The sequence below is a fragment of the Sorex araneus genome, chromosome 2 (genome assembly GCF_027595985.1).
Source record: "Sorex araneus isolate mSorAra2 chromosome 2, mSorAra2.pri, whole genome shotgun sequence".
NCBI lineage: Eukaryota > Metazoa > Chordata > Mammalia > Eulipotyphla > Soricidae > Sorex > Sorex araneus.
In genome coordinates, this window is record NC_073303.1 from 115,864,543 (window position 1) to 115,877,811 (window position 13,269).

Below are 13,269 nucleotides of genomic sequence, written 5' to 3' on the forward strand. Positions count from 1 at the left end.
AAAGCAGAGCCAAAAGTAAACCCTGAGCACAGCTGGGTGTGGCATAAAATGCAAAACAAAGTGGGAAAAAACAGTAGAAAGAATAACCTTTTCTCTTATTTTTTTTCCATAATTTTTTTGAGGCAGCATGATTCCTAACATAGTTCATTACGGACTTCCATGTAGACCGTGTCTCAACATTTCACAGGCCACCAAAGCCTTTGAGTCTTTCCACATTGTCCCAAGGTCCTGCACTCTATACTACAGGTCAGTTCCCTGGTGTTGTTGCCATTTGACACTTTATAGCACAGTGGGTAGGGCATTTGCCTTGCATGAGGCTGACCTGGGTTTAATTCCACCATCCCTCTCGGGGAGCCCGGCAATCTACCAAGAGTATCCAGCACTCATGGCAGAGCCTGGCAAGCTAACCATGGTGGATTCAATATGCCAGAAATAGTAACAAGTATCACAATGGAGATGTTATTGATGAATAACTGGATGACAGTGCTACAGTGACAGTGCCACAGTGCTACTCCCTTATAATGTGTCTTTGTATCCATATATGAAAGAAATAATTCTGCATCTGTCTTTCCTTCTGACTGACTCCATTCAACGTGACACCCTGTAGTTCCATCCATGTTGTGGGGAATTATAAGATTTCATCATTTACAGCTGAGTATCATTCCATTGTGTCTATGTTTACCACAATTTTTTTCATCTTGGCATCTGTCTTGGGATACCTTGTGGTCTTCAGATCTCGGCTTGAGTGCTCTGTAGTGTGCTGCACTGAACTGATTTCCTTTGAGAAATATATATGAACCATACACAATGTATCATTTTGGTAGGAGGGGGAACTTTGGGATAACTAATATATTTTTTCCCATTTACCAAGTTTTAAGAATTCTGTTTGCCCCACTTTTATATCATTGCCTGTCTGGGCTATTTCAATATGCAGAGATTTTCTTCATCAATAATTTCTAAGCGGAGACTGAAATGATAGTGCAATGGGTAGGACATTTATCTTGCATGTGCCTGAACTGGGCTCAATCCCCGGCATCCCATATGGTCCCCTGAGCACTGCCAGGAGTAGTTCCTGAGTTCAAAGCCAGAGGAAATCCCTGACTATCACTGGTGTGACCCAAAAGGCAAAAAAAAATATAATGATAATAATAAAATTTTCTAAGCCATTCTAACCATCACAAGAATATCAGCAGCATCAAGCTCAGATATATATGAAATCTCTGTCATTTTCCCCATGTCTCAATGAATTTCACAGCTAGGTGTTTGTTCTATATCTTACCTGTTCGCTGTGAAAAACGTTTTATTACAAACCCAATTATTTTGATTAACACTGAGGAACTGCATTTGTAAATGTCTTGGGGTTTTGTTGTTGTTATTGTTTTTGTTGTTGTTGTACTTAGGGACTACTTGTTTCCTTAAACAGAACAGCAATTTTATCACTGGGTTTGTCATTTCTGCTGCCTAGAGCAAAGCTTGTAAATGTGTAGACCCCCCTGAAATTTACAGTTGGATTTTATTTAACTAAAGCTTCAGTTAAAAGAAAATTGCATATTAGCAATTAAAATGTAGAAACTCAAATTTAAAATAAACTTACGCAGTTTAAAACACATCAACTGCAATGCACTATAAAAAATGGAAAATTAGCAAAGTATATATGGGAAATGTTACAGAAATGTGATGAAAGAAATAAAAGATGCTAAAAAATCAAAGAGATCTGTATCTAGGATTTAATGATGGATTTACCATACTAACAGTGTCAATGATCCCCAGGTTGAACTGTAGGTTTTTACATGCCAATCAAAATTCTAAAACAATTCATAAATGAAACCAGATTAATATATATATATGCATGTGTGTGTGTGTGTGTGTGTGTGTGTGTGTGTGTACTCTAGCACTGCCATCCCATTGCTCATCGATTTGTTCAAGTGGGCACAAGTAACATCTCCATTATGAGGATTGTATTACTGTTTTTGGCATACCGAATATGCCATAGGTAGCTTGCCGTGTGGGCGGGATACTCGCAGTAGCTTGGCATGCTGTCAGAGAGGGACGGAGGAAACAAACCGGGTTGGCCGAGTGCAAGGCAAATGCCCTACCTGCTTTTCTTTCGCTCCATGTACACACACACACACACACACACACACACACACATATATATAAATATATATACACACATATGTAAAGGCACAACCATAGAATAATTAAAAATCTTGAAAGAGTATACACTAGGCTGAATTACTGTGATTAATATTTAGATCATATGCATATAAATGTATATACACATATATGTTAATCATGGCAGTGAGATGTAGAATAGTAATACAGATCAATGTTATACAGATCAATGCAAAAATATACACAACCCAGATAATACTCAGCTGATTCTTAACAAACAGCAAAAATAATTCAATGAATAAATGAAATAATACTCAGATAATACTCAGCTGATTCTGAAGTAACATCAAAAGTAAGGGGGCGGGGGCCTGACCCTGACCCTGCTTGACTTCCCCTATCCCGGCACCTCTGGTTGTAACCCTTGAGGCGCTCAAAGTCCCTTGGGTTGCCTGGAGGCGGCCCAGCAGTTCCGGGCCATGGGACCCTCAGTTCCTATCAACAGAGTTCAGCTCATTAAGGCAGTGTTATGGGGAGTAGCCCCTAAGCATCCTGAACATTGTTTGGAGGCATGCTAGTCCCACAATTTTACATTAAAAATGATTGACACAATGATTTTCAAAGTTGTTCATAGTAGAGTTTTTTCAGGCATATTGTTCCAATATCAATTCCACTATCAGTGTCCCTCTTCCTCCACAAGTGTACCCACATTCTCTCCTCACCTCCAGCCCCCAGCCAGCCTTCTTGGCAGGCATATAACAAATTTATTTTGTATTACTTACAGTACAATTATTTATGTGAATGGGAAATGGAATTATTAGAATGTAAATCAATAAAAGTAAATTTGTGGTAATTGCTAAGTGATTTTTAGCATAAATTAAGCTTTATTATTGAAAATGTAGAAAGTGCCTTAGCAAGCTATGAGTAATGGTATAGACTTAACCTAATAGATGGCAACAATACGCCATGTCAGTGCAATACCAATGCCACATGTTGGGAAGTTTGTCTTGTCCTTCAGAGAAGCTCTTCTAATGCTTCTTGCAAAACTGGTTTCAGGGCTCTGAATTCCCTAAACTGTTACCTATCAACCAATCTCTGTATTATTCCTTAAAATTGAAATGATAATCTATCTGGATAAGGTAGTTTTGGTATAGTGTTTATTTTGTTGAGCTTGGGTACAATATCCCTCCATAGTCTTCTGGCTGGCAGAATTTCATTTGATCGATCTGCTGCACATATTACAGGCTTTTCTTTGTATCTAAATTCTTTTTTTGATCTTGCTGCTTGCAATATTCTTTCTCCATCATTGGATTTTGTCATTTGAAGTGTAATGTGTCCTGGTGTTTTCTTTGTTAGAGTTTATTTTTGCTGGGACACTTCAGGCTTCTTGGATCTCTGTGTCAGTGATCCTCAACTCTGGGAAATTCTTATTAATTATTTCTTTAACTGTTGTTTTTTTCATCAGATTTGCCTTCTTATTCTTCAGCAGTCATTTCAAAATGCAACTGCTAGCTTCAGCCCAGGGCAGGACTTGTGGGCTCCATCACCTGTGGGGTTTTCTGGCAGCTAGGCAGGTGTTGCAGGATCTCTATGCCTGCAGCCCGGGCATAGTGCGAATTATGCCCCGGGGGCTGGAGGGGGACGTGATGGGAGACATTACTCATATACATTGCTGATAAGAATAAAAAAAATAGTGCAAGAATTTTGTGAAACACATTGAGAGTTGCATATAATATTAAGCAAACAGTTGCCATAATACCTAGTGAATGAGTGAATGTACTCCTGAATAACATTAATTCAGAATAATGAAATGTTTCTGCTCACATACATAAAATTTAAAACCTTACTAGAAGTGCTCATATAATGATGCAAAACTGAGAGCAATCTATACATTTTCTAATGAGTGAGTGAATTCTTACAACACCATGGTGCCTTATTGATATGGAATACTACTCAGGAAAGATAAGGAAGAAATGGGAATCTGAAATGCTGTCAGAGAACAATTTATATTGATGTTTCTATAGTTTTGAATATAGATTACTATTTACTAGGAAGAGGTGAAAAATACTTCACCGAAAGTTCTAGGGAAAAATAAAATATTTTCACTGTTACTGTCAGTGTCATCCCATTGCTCATTGATTTGCTCGAGCAGGCACCAGTAATGTCTCCACAATGAGACTTGTTATTACTGTTTTTGGCATATTAAATACGTCATGAGTAGCTTGCCAGGCTCTGCCTTGTGGGCGAGATACTCTCGGTAGCTTGCCGGGCTCTCCGAGAGGGACGGAAGAATCGAACCAGGGTCTGCCTTGTGCAAGGCAAGCACCCTAAAATATTTTATGTGAATAATTTACAGAGTAAGTTCTCCAGAATGTCATTGCTGTATTCTTCAAATGCCTGCAGAGGGATAATTTTTGATGGTAACTTCTTAAATTCTGTGAATTTATTTAGCTTTTAATTTATAACTTGTTCTAGTGATAAACCGGCGAGCAATGGAATAATGTGAATATTAACCTTTACAAGCTTCAGGATTAAAGACCTAGATGATTAGCCTTGCAAAAGTTTCATATAACATCTTATACTTGCATGACACTTTTTTTTTCCTTTTTTTTTTTTTATTGTGGAAAGTTACAAAGTTACAAAGTTTTCAGGTTTAAATCTCAGTTATACAATGCTCGAATACCCATCCCTTCACCAGTGCTCATATTCCACCACCAAGACATGACACTTTCTTGGTACAAACATCTTTATTTCATATTGTCACAGTGATGCAGATGAAGACCGAGGCTGACATTTTAAGGATATATAGGGCAGCCCAGAAAAATGAGGCTAACATTTATTATCTAATGTGAAATTTATCTTTAATTTTTCTCTGAGTGTTTTGATAAAAGTCAAATGGTCTCACTTATATAATTTTATCCAAGTCAAGACATTTTCTTTCTGAGAAATTCTGATTCAGATAAGAAGGTAGGGCAACAAGTGTCACTTAAGATAATTTTGTGCAGAGTAGTATATATACTTAATGATATAAGGAAGACTCAACAGCATATACAAAACATCAATATTTTGAAAATGAAATGCTCATAAGGAAATGCTATTGAGGTTATTCTATAATGCAGTGTGAAGTTCGGCTAAATATAAAATATCCTATGCCATTAAACAATTCTCTGACAACATGACTAAGTAACAAGAATGTTCTACATTAAGTCTGTGAAATGTGATCTCTCTGAAATGTTCCTCCTTGTACTATTACTCTTTTTATATTTATGCAGAAAATTACAATGCTTAGGCTGGGGATTTGGCTCAAATGATGTTTTACATAATTGCATGTGTGAGACTGTGGTTTAAATCTTTGGTACCAAATGTCCTCCCAACACTTAACTATCACCTTGGCAGCTGTTTCCTGGATGTGGTCTCAGAACACTTACTCAGCAGTCACAAAAATGATAAAATTGTAACTTCCATCATACAACAGCATGGGAACAGGCTTTTCATGGGATGAAAACCTTGTATGTAAGAATAAGTTCTAGTAGAATTTAATTTGAAACCTAAAGATCCCTCTTGTTAGGCACATTTTGAATTCTGCACTGTAAGGTTCTGTTTTTTACCCAACTCATCAAAAAACAAAGAATAACTGCAAATACTGTGGTTCTCTATAGCATTTTTTTTCTTTCAGCGAAAGAATCACTGAGGGCAACAGAAAATCCCATCTAGTACTTTAGATAAAAAACCTATCCTGTAAAATGAACCAGGCATAACCGTTCACAATCCTCAGATTTAGGTCAAATAGGTGACTGAAAGACCCTAAGAGCAAATTTGTTTCCTTGACAAATCTAATTCCTAGATTGCTTTTCTACAACAGGTATTGTCTAACCAATTCACTGATCAAACAAACAAACAAACAAAAGAGACAGTGACAATGATAACATGACTACAGCAGAAACTCTGGCCTGAAGAATAAGACTTAAAAAGAATGTTTTCAAAACAATTTTCTTCAAATGAAAAATGTGTTCAATAGGTAATATGCTACTCAATAAGGATTAAAATGTACTTGATACAGTGTATATTGGCTATATTTTCTTATACTATTTTTAGTGCTCTGGCATTTGATCATGGTTCTCGAAAGAAAGCTCATCCCTAGATGGCTATTTTCTGGAGGTGAAAGAACTCTCCTGCAAAAGCACCTTTGACACCCTGTCTCGTTACTTCAGAGTTCACCTTTGCGAATGTTTCCTTTATCAAGATCCATGAACTAAGTTCATATTCCTCATGTACTAAGGAACTTTAGAACCAGATTTTAGCCATAGATAATGCTCAGGAGTCTGTGAAAATCATTCAAATGATCTAATCCTAACATAATCTAATGTATTTACTCTGTTTTAAACATATCTTTCCTGGAAAACCCCAATCTATACTCTGGCTTATCCACTCTCCTCATGCTCCTCTACCTCTTGATCAACTTGATACTCTATGTGTCTCTGAAAGAAACACCCTGACTCCCATATACAGAGAACGGAGGCTAAACTTTTTCACTCATGTAGAGCTGCCTATCTTTCTATGCCATATTGAAACAAGTCCTTGCTAGGTTTTAACACAGTGAAAATTAAAGATGTAGATTTAGAAAGTTTTTTTTTAAAGAAACAGAATAGGTAATGACAAAACTTTAAAATATAGCATATTTAAATTTGTATGTGTAGTTATTATCACAACATTAATACCATAAACAAGGAATTTTAAACTTTACAACTTTACCTAGGAAAACAGAAATTTTCAATCTCTTGCAGTAGTTTAACTAAGATCAATGTCTCATTATTTGTGCAATTTCCTATGATTTCACTGGCTAGCCTTTTATTAAAATCATGACCTCGTAAGGCTTTTAATAAAGGGAATACGGTTAAATATCAAAATAAACCAGCCAAATATTTGCTATCACATATTTTAACAAGTTACAATTTTATTTATAAAATCAAATGATGAAAAAGAACCATTAATTCAGACAAAAATGTGAAAAGCTTTAGATTTATATTTGCTCTACTTATAGTTAGCAAGTAGTTTTTAAATATTACAAGTGAATTAAATGAATTTGGTTCGATCTTTATAAAACCTTAATTAATTTAATTTCCTACTAACACCAAAAGCTAGAAGACAATGTTTTGTTGCTTTTCAGACTTTGAGCCTAAATTTCATAAAAGTTGTTATTTTCCAACTAATACACAACTGTACTATCGTGCATTGAAGATATGGAAAATTATTATTTGGTATATAATGGCTCAGAAAATAAGTTATAAATATTTGTTGAATGATACACAAACCATAAAGGAGTTAGACTAAAGACAATTCAGGAAACATACAAAGTTTTAAGCAGGCAGAAAAGACTAGGTAAGATGACATTATAAATGGTCCCGAGATAAGTAGTTTAGCTTTCCTAATTACTGGAAACAAAGGGATATGGAAGCGTGTACTTCATTCTCTATTTCAGTACGAAAAGTCCAATCTGGCTTGTGGGGTTGAACAGAATTAGTCTTTAGGCAAAGCATTGTGAAAAATCCTAGTGACAGAAATAATCAGGAGCAGCAGTTGCCCTGGCAACCAGGAGAGCATGGATCCTGTATAAAAGGGCAGCTGCAATTTATATCTACCCAAATTTTTAAAAAGATTTAGACAAATGTTTTTCAAATCATCTTATTTTAAAAAAGTAAACATTTAGATTTTATGTAAATTATTATTTGCATATACATAATTTATGTGTTTTTAAAATTAAGTTGAGAGTGGGGCCACACCCAGTTGTGTTCAAGGCTTACATTTGGCTCTATACTCAGAGATCACGCTTCGAAAGATTCAAAGGACCATATGAAAGATTCAAAAGACCATATAGGATGCCAGAGACTGCACCTGGGTCAACCGCATGCAAGGCAAGCTGCCTAAACATTGCACTATCTTTCTGGCCCTATTAAACTTTTTTACTTGAGAGGGAAATGCAGATTTGCATGCAATTGTAATAAATAGTACAGAATGATCCCTTTATAAAGTTTCTCCCTATAACAGCATCTTGAACTCTACAGTTACCAAATTATATCTATTACTTTTGGTATTGCTACTTTTTAAATGTTTAATAATTTCACAGATGTATATTGAACAATTGATCTACCATTTTGTTTTGTGTTTTACTCTACCACTATGCATTTTTCCACTTTAAGGTACTGTAATGTACAAAATTATTTAGGAAATTTTCATACTTACAACATTCCAACATCACATCAGAATAAAAAATCTTTTCTTTTTGAAAAATTTTTAATCATTCCTGGCAGTTCTCATTGCTTGCTCCAACCTATGTGCTCAGGAATAATTCCTGGCAGTGCTCAGGGGACCATATGAGTGCCAGAGATTTAACACGGGTCTCTGTGTACAATGTAAGCATCTTAACTTCTATATGATTTATGTGGCCCTTAAATAGTTTGTTAATTTATATTTCATAGTAAAGTTAGGGTATCTTTCCATATACTTACATGCCTTCGGTTTATTCTCTCTTGTGAGATGTATATCAGTGTCTATTTTCTATTGTAGAAAATTGTCTGTTGTCTAATACGAGTTTTATTTCAGTAGGGATCACAACCAGCAGTGCTAAGGGCCTTTTCGGGGGGGGGGGTGCACTCCTGAGGATACAGGGCTTCGTGGCATGGGTCTTAACTGTTGATTTCTCAAGAATGAGAGTCACTGGGGCAACACCAGTGCTGGGGAATAAATTTCAACTTGGGGTCATATATATATATATATATATATATATATATATATATATATATATATACACAAGGCACGTGTGCTATCCCCTTTTTGAGCCACATCCCCGTATCCCAATGAATATGTTTTGTTCAATATTGGAGATTCTTGTTTTTTTTTTTTTTCTTTTCAGCCACACCCAGCAACACTCAGGGCTTACGATTTATTCTGTAGTCAGGGATAATTTCTGGTCCTTCTTGAGAACCATATGCAATGCCAGGGTCAAACCCAGATTGCATGCATGCAATGAAAATGGCCTTATCTATTCTATTCTCTCTGATCCCTGTGAATTCTTTATTTCTTACAGATAACTCTCTTTATTTGAAATCATGGATTTTTGAATATTTTTCTCCAAGATCAACTTTTAAAGTAATTAAGTATTAAAGCCCATGTATATATCACAATATCACACTAGCTATTATATATTATCGTTTGAGTATTAAGAGATATTAATACATCTCTTAATACTAAAAATGTATTGTTTTAATACATTTTTAGTATTAAGAGATGTATTAATAACTCACTCTTATAAGAAGTCATTTTACATTTCTCTTATACACATGCATCAGAAATTCTAGGTACTTCTTTGACTTCAACTATTCCTGACTGATGTCAAATTGTTCATTTATTGTTAGTGTCAGTTCAGTTTTCTCAGCAGTAGATGAGAGGTTTTGTTTGCTGTATGTGTTCACCAAACTGGGTTTACAAATGAGGTTCACAGACAGAATTTACTTGTAATGAAATAATTTATTTCTCAGACATAATCTATAAATTAAATGTGTTTTCACTCAGAATCCTGACTTGCTAGAAGTTGATGCCTAATTTCTAAAATTTATTGACAAATAAAAAATTCAAGAACAAAATATTTTCCAATGGGCAGTTGGAAAGGATGGGCAGTTTCCTGCCATATATCAAGATGTAGCGTCCATCTAAAAAAAAATATGTCAACGCTACATATTGGGCTTTTTTTTTTTTGGCTTTTTAAGTCACACTTGGCTATGCTCAGAGGTTACTCCTGGCTCTGTACTCAGGAATCACTCCTGGTGGTGCTCAGGGGACCATATGGGATTCTGGGACTCAAACCCGGGTCAGCCATGTGCAAGGCAAATGCCCTACTCATTATACTATTGCTCCAGCCCCATATTGTGGAGGCATTTTAACATTTATTCCCTTTGAAGTAATGGAGATCGGCAGTTGAAGAAGCAGTTCAGTCTATATTTCTCTTTTCTCACTATGGTCTCCCTTACAGGAGAATAAAGGTTCTGTCCCCAGTCCTGATTTTTGATCAGTATTTCACTATCTGGACACCAGTGAATCCTCACGGTGTTCCACTTAGAAGATAGGTAAAAACTGCATAAATGAATGGACATCACAAGAGCCTATGTGAACAACTGGTTGAACAGGTATGAAATAAAGATGGAAGGGGACCTTGTTTGGGAAATGTTCATGAAGCACTGTTCTAATAAGTAGAACTGAATTTCTAATAAGTAATAATATCAATAATATTTAATAAAATCAAAATGTCACTCCCCATATTTTTGTATGATATGTGCCAGACTATAATTACATAGTACTAGCAATGTCAGAGCTGGAGCGAGAGCACACTGCCGACCTGGGTTCGATTCCTCCGCCCCTCTCGGAAAGCTACCGAGAGTATCCCACCTGCACGGCAAGCTACCCGTGGTGTATTTTATATGCCAAAAACAGTAACAAGAAGTCTCACGATGAAAATGTTACTGGTGCCAACTTGAGTAAATGGATGAGTAAAGGGATGACAGTGACAGTGATGTGCCAGACTCAGAGACCATCTTTCTTCTTACTTTCCACCCATCTCTACATATATCTGGGAATACAAAATTCTTTTCCTGAACCTCCCTATCTGGAGCTAACATAAACTCTATGCAGACTCCGTTGTCAAGGAAGTATGCCACCCCTCTGCAATATATGCCTTTAGACCATGGAGATGGTCAATATGTTGACTGCATGCTTCCAGGTAGAATGTTGAAGTTTTTATATCTGTGGTACATCTGCCAGTTACCAAATATTTCTATTCTTATTACTTATTAAAGAACTTACTGAATGACAACATAAATAAGAGCTCAACCTTAAACCCAGCACACTCATATTTTGAGTATCTTTAGTGCATTCCAATGCACTAAAATGTCTTTAGTCCATTATAGCTTGATTTCTTTATACAGTAGATAACAGGTGCTTTTCAGTCTTTTGACAGTGGCATTGCAAAGTTTGAATGTGGCATTACAAAAGTGGCATTACAGACTTATGAAAGAAGTTATTCAATTGCCCATTCTCTATTTATTTGTCATAAAAATGAACTGACCTCATATAAAAACAGATAGATTTGAATACACATATGAGGCCTGTTTGTTGCCCATGCAGCTTACCTCGAGAGGCATTATGTTTATTACCCATGGTCAAAGCACTTCCAAAGCTGCAGCTTCACACACTTAAGATCATTAATCTCCTGCTGGTGTTGAGGGAGATTCCCACCCACCAGGGTCTCAGGAATTTTTGTTCTTTATGGGGGAACTATACCCAATGGTACCCAGGGGTGACACCAGGCAGTGTTCCAGGGAGGATGCAGTGTTGGGCATAAACTAAAAGCTCTTGCCTTGCCAATGATGAGTTCTACTGAGCTGTCTCTCCAGCAACGTGATGTTATGATGTCTGAGTCCTACCATTTGCTTTTTATTTTTTCTGGAATCCCAATTCTTTGTTGCAATGACTCCATTCTCTAAAGGCATCACTGCCTGAGCCAAGAACAGGGAGAGCCATTTCCATAGTTCTAATGGTCAGCAACCGCTCTGAACAGTGAATCTTTATTCTTTCCATTTTTCTCTCTTTTGCATTTTCAGAGGGAAATATGTCTTTTAGCATTTCATAGAAATAGTCATCTGGCATTTTCCTGGGCTTATGCAGGAATTTCTCTGGAATTTCTCTTTTACTTAACAGATCTCTAGTTTCTATAAATCCCTAGAAACTTTCCTCACCATGTCTTTATATTGTCCAACACCATTGTTATCAGAAAATCCCACCTGGTATGCAGTGAATGCTGCTTTGGCAACAACCCCGCACCCACCACTACCACTTCATGCCATTTTATGTTTCCTAAACCCTGGTCTGGTCTTTCTCTATAGAGTGCTAGATGTACTTTGCCGGTTCCTTCTTATGTAAGTGGATATAGATCTACAGTCCGTGGAGATACTGGAATTATTCCTCATCTATTTTAAACTTAGTACTTGCTCTAGTAATATATGCTGTGCTGGAAACATAGACAATGGATAAATCACTTTGATTGCATGCAACTGAACCAAAGTTTGAACCCTTGCACCCATATGATTCCCTTGAGGGATCTCTGACCACAGAGTCAGGAGTAAGTCTTGATCACAGCAGGCAGGACGCCCAAATCTCCCCTCTTGCCTCCTCCAAGTAAAGAAATGTTATAATTTCATTCTACTATTCAACAATAATAGAGGGGAAAGATCAGATAAGTAGGAGAGAACAGATTTAGGAATGATGGAATATGTTTTGTTTGTTTTGTGTTGCACAGGGAAGAAGGCTGCTTTAAAGCCTTTAAAGCTTCTTAGGTAAAACAGTGAATTCCTTGGTAGGCTTAGCTGGCTCAGGGGTACTTAGGAATTCAGGGTCTCTAAGCATTTCATTGAAGACATCCCAGCTCATTTAGTGGCCCCATTGTTTCTCAGTCCAGCCCCGACCTTGGTATCTCAGATCAATTTAGAGAAGAGTTTGAAGCTCTCTGGCACTCTGCTTCCCTTTATAATGAGTTTAAGCCTTGGTCCTGAGTTTTCTCAGATCTCTGTCAATAGGAGATTGGTATCTCTTTATATACTGCCAAAAATTCTCCCTGGCTTTCACACTTGGCTTTAAACTGATGAGCTTTACATTATCTTCCTCTCAAGCATCAATTAACCCCAATAACAGTTATCTAATTTTGTTATCATCAGAGTTACTACCCCCCCCCCAAATTTCTCACATACCTACTGTATTTTGCCATACATGCTCCAGTGCAGGGTTCAGCAAATTTGTTCTGGAAAGGAAAGGGTTGGCCTAGTGGGCAATTGTTTCTGTGGCAACTACTTAAATCAGATATAGGGTGCAAGTACACAAATTATTGTGTGCTTCAATGAAAGTACTTTCTGTTTGTTTTTTTCTTTTCTAAACACAATGTGTGATGGTTCATAGCTGCTTACATTTAGCATGATTGCATGTACTTCTCTTGGTGTATCATGGAGTTTGTGGTCTGTGAAAATTTAAGAGGGCTCGTGAACATCATGTCCCATTTCTTTGTGTTCCACTTCTTGCAGGTAATGAATTTCTGTTCTCAGTGGGTTGCTAGGTGAT